Raw genomic sequence first — 15,318 nt, 5'->3', positions numbered from 1 at the left:
CGGCATGCGGACGCCCAACCAGTGCGCCACCAGGGAAGCCCTATTTTGGTTATGTTTTTGATTTAAATGTAAAATAATTTTACTTTGTTGTACATGGGCTTGTTTTATGGAAAGTTACATATAGGATCTTTGGAGGTAAATATAAGTTTTGTTTATTTTCACGAAATAAGTTTGTGGCTACTCCAGTAGAGTGTGGGTGTCACAAGTATAAGATATTTCTTGGGCCTGCAAATCCACTGAGCTAACTCTTCAGAAGGTTACATTTTAATTGTAATCCTATACATGGTATAGACTTCATGCTTTTTTAATAGCTGATGCTCACTGCTTTTACTACACTATAGCAAAATACAGAAATTATGTGTTTATTATGGTTTATTCTTAGACCATTTAAAATAAAGGTTTCATAATACAGGAAAACAAATATGTAAAGTCCATTCGTCGTTTCTGTTAATGATGCAGAAATAACCCCTTACTGAACTGTACACTTAAAAATGGTTAAGATGGTAAGTTTTATGTTACGTGTTTTAAAAAAAAATTTTTTTTTGTGGCCTTGCGGCTTGTGGGATCTTAGTTCTCTGACCAGGGATTGAACCTGGGCTCTCGGCAGTGTAAGCACAGAGTCCTAAGTACTGGACCGCCAGGGAATTCACTGTTACGTGTTTTTAAACTACAATTAAAAATAACATAACTTTTGTCTTCCTGAAGTACAATGTAGTTGTCATGTATTCTCTTTAATTTTTACTTTATATTTCTAAAAACATAAAATTTACAGTAAATTTGCAAGAATAGTACAATTAACTCATATACTTTTCACCTAGATTCACCGATTGTTAATAGTTTTACCACATTGGTTTAATATCCTCTTCCCTTCCCCCCTATATATATACACACACACTACACACTTACTGATATGTTTGCTATTATTACTACTTAGTCATTTAGATAAAGGTTCAACTATTATGACCCTTTACCCTAAGTACATTAGTGTATATATAACCTGAGAACAAAGAAAAGGTAATTCTCTTGGCTAATCACTGTACAATTATGAAAATCAGGAAATTTGACAATGAGAATATGCAATCATTAAATACACAGTGTATATTCAGATTTCCCCAGTTGTCCCGATAATTTCCTTTATAGAAATTTTTTTGATCCAGAGTTCAGTCCAGGGCCATGCATTGCATTTAGTTGTCATGTCTGTTTAGTTTTCTGGCATTCATGACACTTGACATTTTTGAAGAGGACATACCAGTTGGTTTGCAAAATGTTAATCAGTTTGAGGTATTTTTTAAGACTTTTTTCCCCACTCAACATTTATTGTTGTCTGCTCATGCCATGTAATATGCTAAGTACTAATAAGAGACATGGTTACAACCTTGAGCTCACAATCTAGTCGGAGAGACCCAAACGAATCACTGATAAGTACAGTCACAAGTACAATATGGATAAGTACAAAGGGAGCACCTAATTTGTCTGAGGGCAGTCTTGGGAAAGGAAGAGGGTAATAAAACCCTGTTTTCCTAGTTTCTGGTAACAGACTCCTGAAATAATGCTCTTGGGATTCTCATGCATCACATTTATTACCACACTAGCTAAGGCTTTTACTTCATAGCACTGAAGGAGTGAATATTATCATTCCCTTATTTATATCTCAAGTTTTACTTCTTAAATTGATAAACTTTTTATTTGCAAGGTCCTGCCGTGGAAGCTAATCAACAGGAACTGGCTCAGCCAAAGACTGGGTGTGGGTGTGGAGATGGTTCTGATGTTAAGGGGAAGAGACTGCCAAATCCAGAGCCCATTAAAGAGCCAGAAGCAGGTATGTTATCTATTACGCATGCAAATTATATGGTGTCAGTTTTCCACAACATTATATCTTTAATAATATAAAGATAACATTACTGTTGCTTTAATGGCAGAGTTCACATATAAAGCTGATTTGAAATGTAGTTCAGACCTTAACTATCAGGTATAGAAATAAATTTGGTCAAAGCCATATTGAATTATAAAGTGAAAGCATTTTCTTACTTTTAAGTATAAGCCCTTTAACCAACAGTTAATAATTTTCAGATGCTTTTATAGAGATCTGCATTTAACAAATGTGTAATGCATTTGTAACACACATCAGTTTGTATGAAATATGCTGAAGCGCTGAAGTAGGTTCTAGTACCAGCTCCAACATAATTTGTGTGACTCCGGGCAAATCCCTTAATTTCTAAGCCCATCTTTGCTCTTATAAAAATAGTGACTTCAAATCATATATTTAAAAATTATTTTCAATCCTCATTTTTACTTACTCTGGTTCTGTTGCATAGAATACAAAGATAAGCTGCTTTTTGTGATTTTATTTATCATAAATCGTCAAATCCTGACCTGAGTCAAATTACATTTGAATTGAGGTTTCATCACTAAGAAAATGAACTAACACTTTGCTTGATATTTGTTTTTCTGTTGGAGTTCTGAATGCCTGTCCTCAGATTCTGTTGAATTCTGAATTATCTGGCTCTTAAAGAACAATTGCATTTTATTTTTTCTTCCAGTTTTATTGATGTATAATTGACAAAAATGTGAACAATTGTATTTTAAATCCTTCCCCGAATGAAGCCTCAGATGACTGAATAATAAAATATCAAGAGACAGTCTAGTTTCTGGTCTCTGTGGCTGATCAAGTAGAGAGTGCATGTAGTCAGTGATGGTCAAGGTGACTGTTAGTAAGATACCTGTGCTGAGCACGCTCCCTGTCCCCACTGTCAGTCTTAATGAGCTACTGTTCCTAATAAAGTGTGGATAGTATGATATAATCACCTCTAACCATGTCAAATGTGTGAAAATTTTGCACCTTGCGGCATCAAATTGTTAAGATTGAATTTCAAAGACCATAAGTGAAGCACTTCCTGAGTAATCAATTTAAGTGTGTTTTACGTGTGTGTTTTCCAAATTACTGACCATTAATCACACAGCTTCTGAATTTAAAGGAAGCACTTGATGTTTAGAGAAGAAATTACCCTGCATTAGTCTTCTAAATATTTTCACTTTACATTCCTGGTCCATTCCAGACTCTTTATGTTAAAAGATAGTTTTCAGGCTACTTTCAGGAACCTATTGAACATGGCTAAAGTGTACTCATAGGAAGATCATAGCCTTAAATACATATGCTATTAAAAAAAGATAATAAAATTACCTGAGCATCCAATATAGAAAAATAATAACAAGGCAACAAAATAAATCTAAGGGGAAAAGGAAGGAGATTCTTAATAAAAGACAGGTATGAATCATTAGGAAAAGGAAAAATAATACAACTAATAAATCAATGAGATTGCTCTTTTAGAAAATATTTGTGAATAGAAGATCCACTAGTTTAAATAATCTTGCAGAAAACAGACAAAAGGCTAAGTGTACACAATAAGGATTATGAAAAAGACACAGATATTGACTATATTATCTATCTGTCTATCTAGATATTTGGCTCCTTTCTCTCCACCCAACTTCTGTCCTTTTTTTTCTTCCGGACTGTGAGACATGGTACTATTTTCCTTCACAATGTGATGTTACTTTTTTTTTAAAGTTTTTTTATTTTTTTATTTTTATTTATTTTTGTGTGTGTGTGTGTTTTATTAGTTTCTGCTTTATAACAAAGTGAATCAGTCATACATATACATCTGTTCCCACATCCCTTCCCTCCTGCGTCTCCCTCCCTCCCACCCTCCCCATCCCACCCCTCCGGGCGGTCACAAAGCACCGAGCTGATCTCCCTGTGCTATGCGGCTGCTTCCCACTATCTATCTACCTTACGTTTGGTACTGTATATATGTCCATGCCTCTCTTTCGCTTTGTCACAGCTTACCCTTCCCCCTCCCCATATCCTCAAGTCCATTCTCAAGTAGGTCTGTGTCTTTATTCCTGTTTTACCCCTAGGTTCTTCATGACATTTTTTTTCTTAAATTCCATATATATGTGTTACTTTTGATGGTAGTGACTTAAAACTAGTGTAACCATATAATTTATTATACAAACTGGAATGCTTTTAGGTGTGTAGAGAGTCACTACTCATAATTATAGCAGGAGTATGGATGAAAACAGGGACAAATGGTTAACCTACTACTATGTAAGGGCTAAACTGGCTCATAGAAAGTTTTGTACTTTTCCACAGTAGAGCCAAAACAAATGCAATACTAGCCTTTCTGTTTTCCATTTAAGCAATTCTAAGTGTGACATGACTGTTTTAGATATCCTATATTTTTTTTTTTTTTCTTTTTGCGGTATGTGGGCCTCTCACTGCTGTGGCCTCTCCCATTGCGGAGCACAGGCTCCGGACGCGCAGGCCCAGCGGCCACGGCTCACGGGCCCAGCCGCTCCGCGGCATGTGGGATCCTCCCAGACCGGGGCACGAACCCGTATCCCCTGCATCGGCAGGCGGACTCTCAACCACTGCGCCACCAGGGAGGCCCTAGATATCCTATATTAAGAATATTTTTTTCAAGTCAAAACATTTAAATGAACTTTTAAAAAGTTTCTTTTGTTTCTTAGGTTTTTTATTTGTTGTTTGGTTGGATTTTTACTAAAAGTAAAAAAAAAAAAATGTTGCTTTCTACTTAAAACTACCTCTGAATGGAAGCATTGGGTTTAATCACTTCTGAACTTGAACAGTCTGTTTCTCTGTACCCCTAGAAAGAGTGATGTGTTTAGCAAATATTGTTAAAGTGCCTGAAAGTCTACCTTCAAAGTCTCTACAGAGGTTTAACTGTATATAAGCCAAGGGTCACCCTTAGGGTTCTGGTTTTAGTCCATTTTATAAAACTAAGACTGTAGTGTCCTTTGTATCCCTTTAGCGTCATCTGAATAAAGTTCTAACTAATATTCCCAAACGTTATCTTACAGGTGAAGGGCAACCACAGGTTTAAATGAAGACAAACTGTAACCATGCAGGCTGTTCTTGTGTTGCAAATGTGACTGTTAAAATTCTCTCAGTAAAGTTTTGCAGTTTTGTCCAAAGAAGTCTTGCATGTCTTTTGTTAAATTTATTCCTAGGTATTTGATGCTATTGAAAATTGTACCTTTTTTTTGGAAATTTTATATTTTGTTTGATCTGGTATATAGAGACCTAAGTTTTGTGTATTGTTTTTTCTACCCAGCAACCTTGCTAAAATATGCTTATTAAGTCCTAAAGTTTATCTTTAGATCCTTTTCAGTGTTCAACATACATAATCATATCATCTTTGAATAATAATAAGTTTTGTTCCTGCCATTTTAAACATTATAGCTTTTATTTCCTTTTCTCATTTTAAAGTAGATAGACCTACCCAGGAAAATGATGTTGAACAGAACTGGTGATAGTGGACATCCTTGTTTTTCCCTGATGAGAAATGGAAAATTTTCAATATTTCACCATGGTGTTTCCTGTGCTTTTCTTTTGGTAGATATACTTTATCAAAGTCTTTCTATTCTTAGTTTTCTTAGAGTATTCATCTTGATTACGTGTTGAATTTCACCAAACACTTAAAGTGCATTTATTGAGATGATCATAAGATTTTCCCCTCTATTAATATGTTAATGGGTTGAATTAAATGGATAAGTTTCTATGTTTAAGCCAATTTTATATTCCTAAAATAAACACAGTTTGGTCATGAGTAATCTATGTCCTAATAATTTGTTTAGGATTATGTGTCCTCATGAGTGACACTAGCCTATACTATTGTTTCATGTACTCTCTTTCTTCGACTTTGGTATCAAGGTTATGCTAGCTTCATACAATGAGCTGGGATGTAAAACCTCTTCCTCTATTCTCTAGAGCTTCAAGGCTGTGAGTAATGTAGGGCCGGGCTTTCCTGTGATCAGCTGTTTCTGAATTGCCTTTCTCTTTGAAGATTGGACTTTATTTAAAAGGTAGAGACAGAAGGGGCAGCTCTAGGTTGCCATCCCTTCAAACTTTGTGAGGTGCCCATCTTCCCTGCAAGATACCTCTAATGGTGCTGTCACTCTGAAAGCTACCTGCTCCTGTTTCTATGCTGATACCAATCTCCTGTACACAGAAAGTTAAAAGTCACGGCTCTGTTAACTTGCCTAGATGATTTTGATCTGTCCTGTATAGTCACGAATGGCTGACCAACGCTGGAGCTGTGTACAATTATGACCATAGCTTCATCTATTGAGTTCTTTTATCTAATAATAATAGGATTTACTATAAAAACTCACATTTATAGAGTATGTACTGTTAGCCATTTTTGTGTGCTAGATTCTGTACAGGTATGACCTCATCAGATCCTCACAAAGAAAGTCAGAGTTCACAAAATTGAGAATCTCTGACTCCAGTAAAAAGCAGATTGGGGGTTCGAGTCTGAAGTTCAAAACCCTTGCTCTTTTCTCAGAGTAAAAGCTCCTGAAGTGTTGAGTACAGAACTGATGGTGTATATGATGACTTCAGTTATAATCTGATGTTTTTATAAGGTTTAATTTAAATTAAAAAATATATAAAATTGTTTGACTTAAAAGGCTTTGTTCTTCTCTTGAAGGAAGGGTTTCCCAATATGTGAAACACAGACCACATACTGCAGATGAAGCGTTGCCCCAGATGGTATTCCAGATGAAATCATTGGTATTAAAAACAAACATTTAAAAATAATAACATGCTTATCATATAGTGCTACAGAAAAATATAACTAGAACACTAAGCCTTTTGGGGACAGTTTATGGAGAGACAGAGAAAAAAACGTATGCCACAAGCCTCATGGCAAAATGCCACAACATCCCCTGCAAACATACCTATCCTTCCAAGTTATTCATAGGTGGGGAGGGAGCAGCCACAAATCCCTTTATCTCCTCTGCAAAATCCTCCATTGGCCTGACAGTCACAGATCACACTCAGAAGCCCCCAACTGCCTGATTCCAGCCTTATACCCCTATTACTATATACAATGAGAGCAAGTTACATCTCTGAGCTCCCATTTTTATCTTAACACCCCAAAAAACAGTTCTGAAGAAAAGACCCTGCTCAGAATCCATCCTGCTTAAGGAACAGTAAATGCAATTATTTCTCCCTCTTAATACAGGTTGAAAGATATTTCCTCACCCAAAAGGACTGAAAATCTATGGCTCAAATAAGACTAAACGTAGGGTATCCCAGTTTGCTACAAAATATGTGAGAAGTCCCTAGGCTGTAGAGTTGGATGAAAGGATTAGAATGTAGGTAGAAGAGGGAAAGGGAGCAGGGCAACTGGCTGAGGCCAGACGACCTGGGTCCTACCTAATCTGTCTGCTTATAGGCCATGGCATAAAATAGCCACTGGTTTCGATCCTGCCTCTGACACGCACCGTGTGATGGTGGGAAAGGTATCTATATCCTTTGGTTGTGTTTCTCCATTTCCAAAATAGGAATTAAAATATTTACACTAAATGATTGCTGTGGTGAAATAAGTGAGGTAGCATATGGATACATATGGTGTTTGCCATGGGGGATATTACACTGGTGGGGCAGAGAAGACACATAAACAGAAGAGCAGTTGAAGTGCAAAGGAGGAACACAGGGAAGGAACCTAGAAAAAAAGTGATGAGAGGGGTGGCCACAAAGCAGGAGGAAAACAAGGAGAGGAGACTCGTGAGGGTGAAAGAGGCCAACTGGACTTCCCACACCCACTGATCACTGGGTTCACATACTTGATTCTGTTGATATAAGGCTGAGTGACATCTATGCCTTACTTAAAACTAAAATAACCGGATTGGCAGTGTTGTGTTTATTTAATAAGTATTTATTGAGAGCCTAGTCTCTTCCTTAGCCCCTTTGTATATGGGAAGGCTTTAGCGAATTAGCCAATGCAGCCCCTGGGGGCTGATCTGAGAAAGTAGCAGTGACTAAGTTTCATTATAAATATAAATGTGGGCAATACCCTGGTACTAGATGATTCTGGCAAGAGTGTGGGGTAAAGGGCACAAGCTCCCTGTGCCAGAGATTCCCAAGATCACCCTCAGGCTTGATGATCTGCTAGAAGGACTCAAAAGCTGTTATACTCATGGTTTGGTTTATTACAGTGAAAGGATACAGATTAGAATCAGCAAAGGGAAAAGGTGCATGGGATGGAGTCCAGGAGAAACCAGGTGCAAGATTCCTTTCTTAGGGGTCCCTTCCCAGTAGAGTTGCATGGGGACATGCTTATATATTTTCCCAGCAATGGTGTGGGACAATACATGTGAAATGTTGCCAACCAGGGACGGTCATCTGAGCCTTGGTGTCCATGTTTTTTTTTTGGGAGTCAGTCACATAGGCATGCAGAGTTCATGTGACTGATCTCAGTTACTCAGACCATATCTCCCCAGAGCAAAACCAGACAGTCATCATAAATCACACTGTTAGGATAAACTTACTTGATCCTGCTGGTACAGCATGTCCCAAGGTCTCAAACATGCAAAAACTCTTATCAGGCAAAATATTCGAAGGGCTCAGAAGTTATCTCTCAGGAGCCATCCAAGGGTCAATCCTGGAGGCAGGCTTTTCTTTAGTATGTGCAGAATTTGAGCAACCCAGGCCCACTGAGGTAACCCTTTCCTGCACATCCCCCTCTAAGAGAACAGAGGTTTGCAAAGAGATATTTCCTATGATCTCTTGTTTATAATGTATTATTTCCAATAACCAAATGCTGGTTTAATAATGGTGTAGGGAGGAAAAATATCTTTTTTCTCTACCCTTTGAAGTTCTTGGCTGGGGCTGCTGTAAGAAAAGACAGATAACAAGAGAAAAGCATATTAATTTGTTTAATATAAGTTTTACAAGACCCGAAGAAGTGGTTAAACCTGAGCGTTTTATGCTAGGTTTGATGAAGAGTGGGAAGTCCTGGAAAAATGATAAGATAAAAAAGAATGTGAGCCGAGTGTAATAAACTAGGGGAAACATCAAGGCCTGTCCAGATTCTTGTCAGTGTCCCTGTGTCTTTGGAGATAAGGATGCTCCTTTCTTCTGGGTAGAGGGAGGGCACCTCTCACATGAGTGTCTTATGACCTGTTTCAGAGAAAGGTCAGAAAATCCTGCCTGTACCTGCCATTTCTTAAATTCCTTCAGCTGGAAGTATTCAACATGTCAAGGTGCCATATTTTGGGGTAGTGTGCCCTGAACTTCATCATCCTCTAAACTTGATTATCTAGTGTCGTCATCACTCAGACAAAACCCCCCAATCAACCAAACCAAACCAAACCAAACCAAACCCGAAACCAGAGACAAAAAACAATCTTGTCTGAGCCCCTGCTGGGAATCAAGCTCCTTGCTCTGGGCTAGGCAGGCTCTGAGGACATAGGAATGATTGATTCAGGCAGAATATAAGTTCTCAAAGAGCTCAGAGTTAATGAGTAGAGAACCATCCAAAAGATAATGATTGATAGAACAAGTATGATGAGAGCCATGGCAGGGGAGAGCCAAGGGATGCTCAGTATACAGAGGAGAGCCCTGTAACCCAGGTGGTCAGGAATGGCTTCTCCCAGGGGATGATGTGAGTGCTCTAGGTACTGCTTCACTGTAAGTACATTTCAATCTCTCTGTTACTACCCTTATTAAAAAAAAAACCTCACTGTTCTATTATCCTCATTTTATAGGTCAAGTAATGGAAGATAAGATAAGTTGTTCAAGGTCAAATCACTAGTCCCCAGTGCAGCTAGTTTTCAACCCAGGACTCTTAGAACCCCTATGTACTTCTCATTATAGCCATCTATTTGCTTTTAATATTGTCTTCTGTCTTAATTCACATTCACCATACATATGTTTCTTTGCTCTGCTTGTCCCATAAATTCTTCCTCTTTAATTCATCAGGAGTTTATTTATTTATTTATTTTTACAGCTTTAGTGCCAAACCACCAAAATATTTTTCAAATTGGCTGTACAATTTTGCATTCTCACCAGCAGTGTATGAGGGTTGCTTCACATCCTCATTAACTCTTGGGATGGTCAGTCTTTTTAATTTTAGCCATTCTAAAAGGAGTGTGTGGCATCTCCTTGGGGTTTGAATTTGCATTTCAACATGTTGAGCCTATTTTCATGTGCTAATTTTTCATTCACATTTATTCTTGTCTGTTCACATTTCTTGTACATGTTTCATTGGGTTGTCTTTTTTTTTGGCTGCATTGGTCTTCGTTGTTGTGTGCAGGCTTTCTCTAGTTGCGGTGAGCGGGGGCTACTCTTCGTTGCAGTGCATGTGCTTCTCATTGTGGTGGCTTCTCTTGTCACGGAGCATGGGCTCTAGGTGCATGGGCTTCAGTAGTTGCAGCATGCATGCTCAGTAGTTGCGGTGCACGGGCTTCAGTAGTTGTGGCGCATGGGCTCTACAGCACAGGCTCAGTAGTTGTGGGCACATGGGCTTAGTTGCTCTGCAGCATGTGGGATCTTCCTGAACCAGGGATCAAACCCGTGTCCCCTGCATTGGCAGGCGGATTCTTAACCACTGTGCCACCAGAGAAGTCCCTGGGTTGTCTTTTTTTTTTTTTTTAGGATCTACTATTTATTTTTATTTTTACTTGGTATTCTGAAATTTCACAGTAACATCCCTTTGTCTAAGTCGTTATTCATTTGTGTTGGATACACATGGCCTTCATTTCTAAGGCACATTCTTGCATTATTTCTTTGATAATTTTCTCTGCCTTTTCCTCTGTTCTCAGTATCTAAGTATCTGGAAAGTTTTAAACTCTAATTCTAGATCACCTTTATTAAGACTTAAAAAAATTATTTCACTCCTTTTATCTGTTTATTCAACTTTCTGGAAGATTTGCTCAACTTGTTTTTTCAAGCCTTCCATTGAATGTTTCATATTAGCTACCTGCTTTCCAGGAGGTTTTTTTGAAATCTATTTTTTTTCACTTCAATAAAAAATTTAAAAACACAAAAAACCAAAAAAAAATCTACTTTTGGAGAATTCCCTGGTGGTACAGTGGTTGGGACTCCATGCTTCCACTGCAGGGGGCATGGGTTCCATCCCTGGTTGGGGAACTAAGATCCTGCAAGCCTCACAGTGCGGCCAAAAAAAATGTACTTTTCTACGTTTTCTTAATTAATGGGTGATTAAAATATAAACATACACTTAATCCAATTAAGGTCTCTTTATTGAGTTCTGAAACCAATATTTTGGCAAATTCCTACAAAATCTTGGAAATTCATTTTTTTCCCTTCCCAGTGGAAGAGCACTGAAGTTGTGTGTTGCCCATAGACTTACAAACCCTGGAGTCCCCTAGCCTTGACAATAACCTTTTGTAAAGGACAAAAGATGGCCCATGGGAGCAGAAATTCTTAGGCTGTATCAACTTTGGAGTGTTTTCAATGAGCTGAAAGCCAGGGAAAACTGGCTGATGTTTGCTCTTTCCCCCAAGTCACCTGATGACTGTCTTTGATTCAGAAATATAGGTGAAGAGGCACTCAAAGGATGACAGAAAATGCAGGGAATGAGAGAATGTAGGGAGTTGTTTTTTGTTTTTGTTTTTCTTATGGAAGAAGATAAATCCCTGACATCTGGTCAGTTTAGACTCAAGTTTACGCATTAAAGGTGTTTGGAAATCTCTTTTTATTGCTCAGGCTTTGGATCACAGACCTTTGTCAGGAACTGTGTGGCTGGGTCAGAAGTCATGCTGAAGACTGGTGTCAGCCCCCCTCAGCCAGGGCTCCTTAGAGAAAAGATACTTATCTAGGCCCCAGGTAAGGCTTATAGTTGCACAAATTGGTCTATGTCATAGGGACAAAGGCCTCAGGATGACCAGAGACCACCAGCTGTGTCTGCTGGGAATCATGAGTCTGAGAATCCGGTGATGAATTCCTCAAAGAGGCACGAGCCCCTCCAGGCTGCTCAGCTCAGGTCGGTCAGGGTCTTGGGCACCTGGAATTCCAGTACTTGAAGGACAAGCATTTGCAGCAGTTGTGGGTAAGCAGCCTCCCCCTCCTGCACGAAACATTTTGCTTTGGGGTCCTGGTAACAACCATTGCTTCATTTAAACAATTATTTATTTACTTTAAAATTGTGGTTAAAGATACATAACACAAATTTTACCTTTTAAGCCATTTTTAAGTGTACAGTTCTGTGGCATTAAGTACATTTACATTTCTGTGAATGATCACTATCATCCATCTCCAAAACTCTTCATTTTGCAAAACTGAAACCCTGTACCCATTACACATGACCTCCCCATTTCCCCCTCTGTCTCTCTTTCACTCCTGATATTGGTAATCTGTCTCCTCTTTGATTTTTGTTTGTTTGTGTTTTTGGTCAGTCTGGCTAGAGTTTTATCAGTTTCATTGATCTTTCCAAGGAACTAGTTTTTAGTTTAATTGATTTTTTTCCTCTTGTTATTCTGTTTTCTTGATACCTTTTCTGTATTATTTCCTTCCTTCAGCTTGGCTTAACTTTGTTTGTCTTTTTCTAATTTCATGAGGTGGAAGCTTAGATCATTGATAGGAGGACTTGATGGAGTTCAGGACATGCTGCTCCCAAATATGGCACCTTGGCATATTGAAAACTTTAAGCTGAAGGAAGTGGAGAAAACAGCAGAAGCAGGGAGGTCACTCTGACCTTCCTCCTGCCCTCTCCCCTGAAATAGTTCATATACCCTCATATGAGAGGTGCCCTCCATATACCCAGAGGAAAGGAGCATTCTTATCTCTGAAGACAAAGGAACCCTAATAAGAATCTGAACAAACAGGCCTTGCTAACGTTCCCCCAGTTTACTACACTTACCACATGCTCTCTGACCCTATCATATTTCTCTATGACTGTCTAGGCTTCATCAAACCTAGAATAAAACTACTCAGGTCTGTTTCCTCAGGTCTTCATTTCCTTATGAAGGTTCCCGTGTCATGTAAAATTTATATTAAATGAATTTGCATACTTTTCTCCTGTTAATCTGTCTTTGTCATTTTACTTTTAAGACCCAGCCAAGGACCCTAAGAGGGTCAAGGGAAAATTTTTCCTCTCCTATAACCTTCTTTTCTAACATAAGTATTTAATGTCATAATTTTTCCTCTAAGCACTGCTTTAGGTGAATACCACAAACTCTGTTACATTGTGTTTTCAGTGTCATTTAATTAAAAATATTTTCTAATTTGCTTTGTGACTTACTCTTTGATGCACCCATGGGTTATTTACAAGTGTCTTTCATTTTTAGACGTTTGGAAATTTTCCAGATATTTTTCTCATTGATTTCTAGTTTAGTTCCATTACAGCCAGAGAACATACTGTGCATTATTTCAATTCTTTTAAATTTGTTAAGATTTTGTTATGACTCAGAATTTTGGTCCTATGGACATCATATGGACATTTCCTTCTTCCACTTATAAGGATCTTTGTGATTACACAGGGGCCATCCAGATAATCCAGGATAATCTCCCCAGCTCAAGATTCTTAACTTAATCACATCCTCCAAGTCCCTTTTGCCATGTAAGGTGACACATTCATAGGTTCTGGGGATTAGAATGTGGACATCTTTGCGGGGGTCATTATTCTGTGTATCACACCTCCTTTCCCACCCCCAAGCCCTTGTGGTAACTGTCACTGTCCCCAAATGGGTCCATAGAGGTGGACAGATGGGGCTTACCTCTAAGAGTAGCAAGGTCCCCATCCTACAAGGGAGAAAAATCCAGCAACAGTCGATGGCCTTAAGAATAATAGTGGCCTTTGTCACCTTCTGAGATGGCCCACACTCTGTCTGTGGAGTGTGTTTCTCTCTAAATAAATCCACTTCTTATCTAAAAAAAAAAAAGAATAATAATAGCGACAATGTTGATCATAACAGGTACTGTTTGCACTAGGCTTGCCACGTGCCAGGGCTTTGCATGAGTTACACTTGCCACTGTCTCCATTTTACAAGTGAGAGTCTGAGGCCCAGCAAGGTTCTATGACTTGCCCAGTGTCACGCAGATGGGAAGTAGTGGAGGAGCCAGGGTTAGAACTCCAGCTTTCTCCACAGCCTGTGCCCCTAAGCCACTGCCTCAAGTTATGACCATGACCCCCAGAGGTCAGGGGAGACCTCAGAATGGATCGTTTATGGACCTAGAATTGTAGGATGGATTTTAGGGTTTGCTAGTGGCCAGATCACTACCTTTTATGAACCTACAGAGAGGCTGTTTGGCTCCACCTCTCTCTGTGTCTTACTCTCTGATTCTGTTGTTTCTCCTTCCCTCCCTCTCTCTCTCTGTCTGTCTCTCTCTCACACATACACACAGAGCATGGTATCTTATACTTGTGGCTTAATCTACATAATTCAGGGGTTATGTATCTACATAACTCAGGGGATGATGACCCTCAACACACGTGGGACATGCCTTACACAAAGCTCCACATTCCTGTCCAGGATAATCTCCTCAGCTCAAGATTCTAGGCCATTAAAGTGGCCTAGTTGTTGAGAGTGAGCGAGAGGCAGCCTGGGAGAGTGAAAGTCTCCTGTGGGCATCTGGGGGGAGGTGGGCAGCAGACCATGAATGGTGCAGGTGTCTGGACAAGGACTTCCGGACACCCCAACACGTGTGTTCCCAAACCTCCCCTCGCCTGCCACCAGGCCTCCCCTTCCACCCAGGGGCCTCTTTAGCCCCCTCCCCCAGCCCTATTCACAGGGTCTCAGTTACACCCTCACCCCATTTGTGTCCTCTCACCCAGCACCCAGTGGATGCCTCAGAGGATTCCTTCAGGACCCTGCCAGCTCCCTGCAAGGGCAGAGGTGTCTTCAGGACACCTCACTCCTGCCCACAAAACAGGGGTCTCTCAAAAAGTCCCTGTGAGGGCGGGACTGAAAATCTCTCCAGGATCCAGATGAAATCCAGATCCAGACCAGGAGTCCAGGGCAGTTCCCGCAGGGCTGGGGGGAAAGGGAGAGGGTCTCTGAGAGCAGGAGTGGGCTGGGTGTCCCGCAGGAGGTAGGATGACAGAGTGCAGGGCTGGGTCTGTGAGGACAGGGAAGGGACCCTGGGAGGGGCTGGGGCAGCATAAGTGCCAGGACTGTCCCAGCTGCTGTCCTGTGGGCTTTGGCACCTGCCCTAGCTGGATGACGGAGCCGGTTAAGTGCCTTCTCTGGGCCTGAGTGTCCTCATCGCTGACAGGGGTGACAGTGTTTTCTTCCAAGGGGCCTAGTGAGGATGAAGTAGGATGGCACTTAAGAGGTGCTTGGGATCAGCCATAAAAAAGAAGGAAATCCTGCCATTTGCAACAAAATGGGTGGCCCTGGAGTGCATTATGCTAAGTGAAATAAGTCAGGGAAAGGCAAAGACTGAATAATCTCACTTATAGGTGGAATCTAAAAAACCAAACTCATAGAAACAGAGCACAGATTGGTGGTTGCCAGAGGCAGGGCGGTGGGGTGGGGGCTGGGGAATGG

The sequence above is a fragment of the Mesoplodon bidens genome (genome assembly GCF_964165515.1).
Source record: "Mesoplodon bidens genome assembly, chromosome: X".
In the NCBI taxonomy this organism is placed as follows: Eukaryota; Metazoa; Chordata; class Mammalia; order Artiodactyla; family Ziphiidae; genus Mesoplodon; species Mesoplodon bidens.
This window is presented reverse-complemented; position numbering follows the sequence as displayed.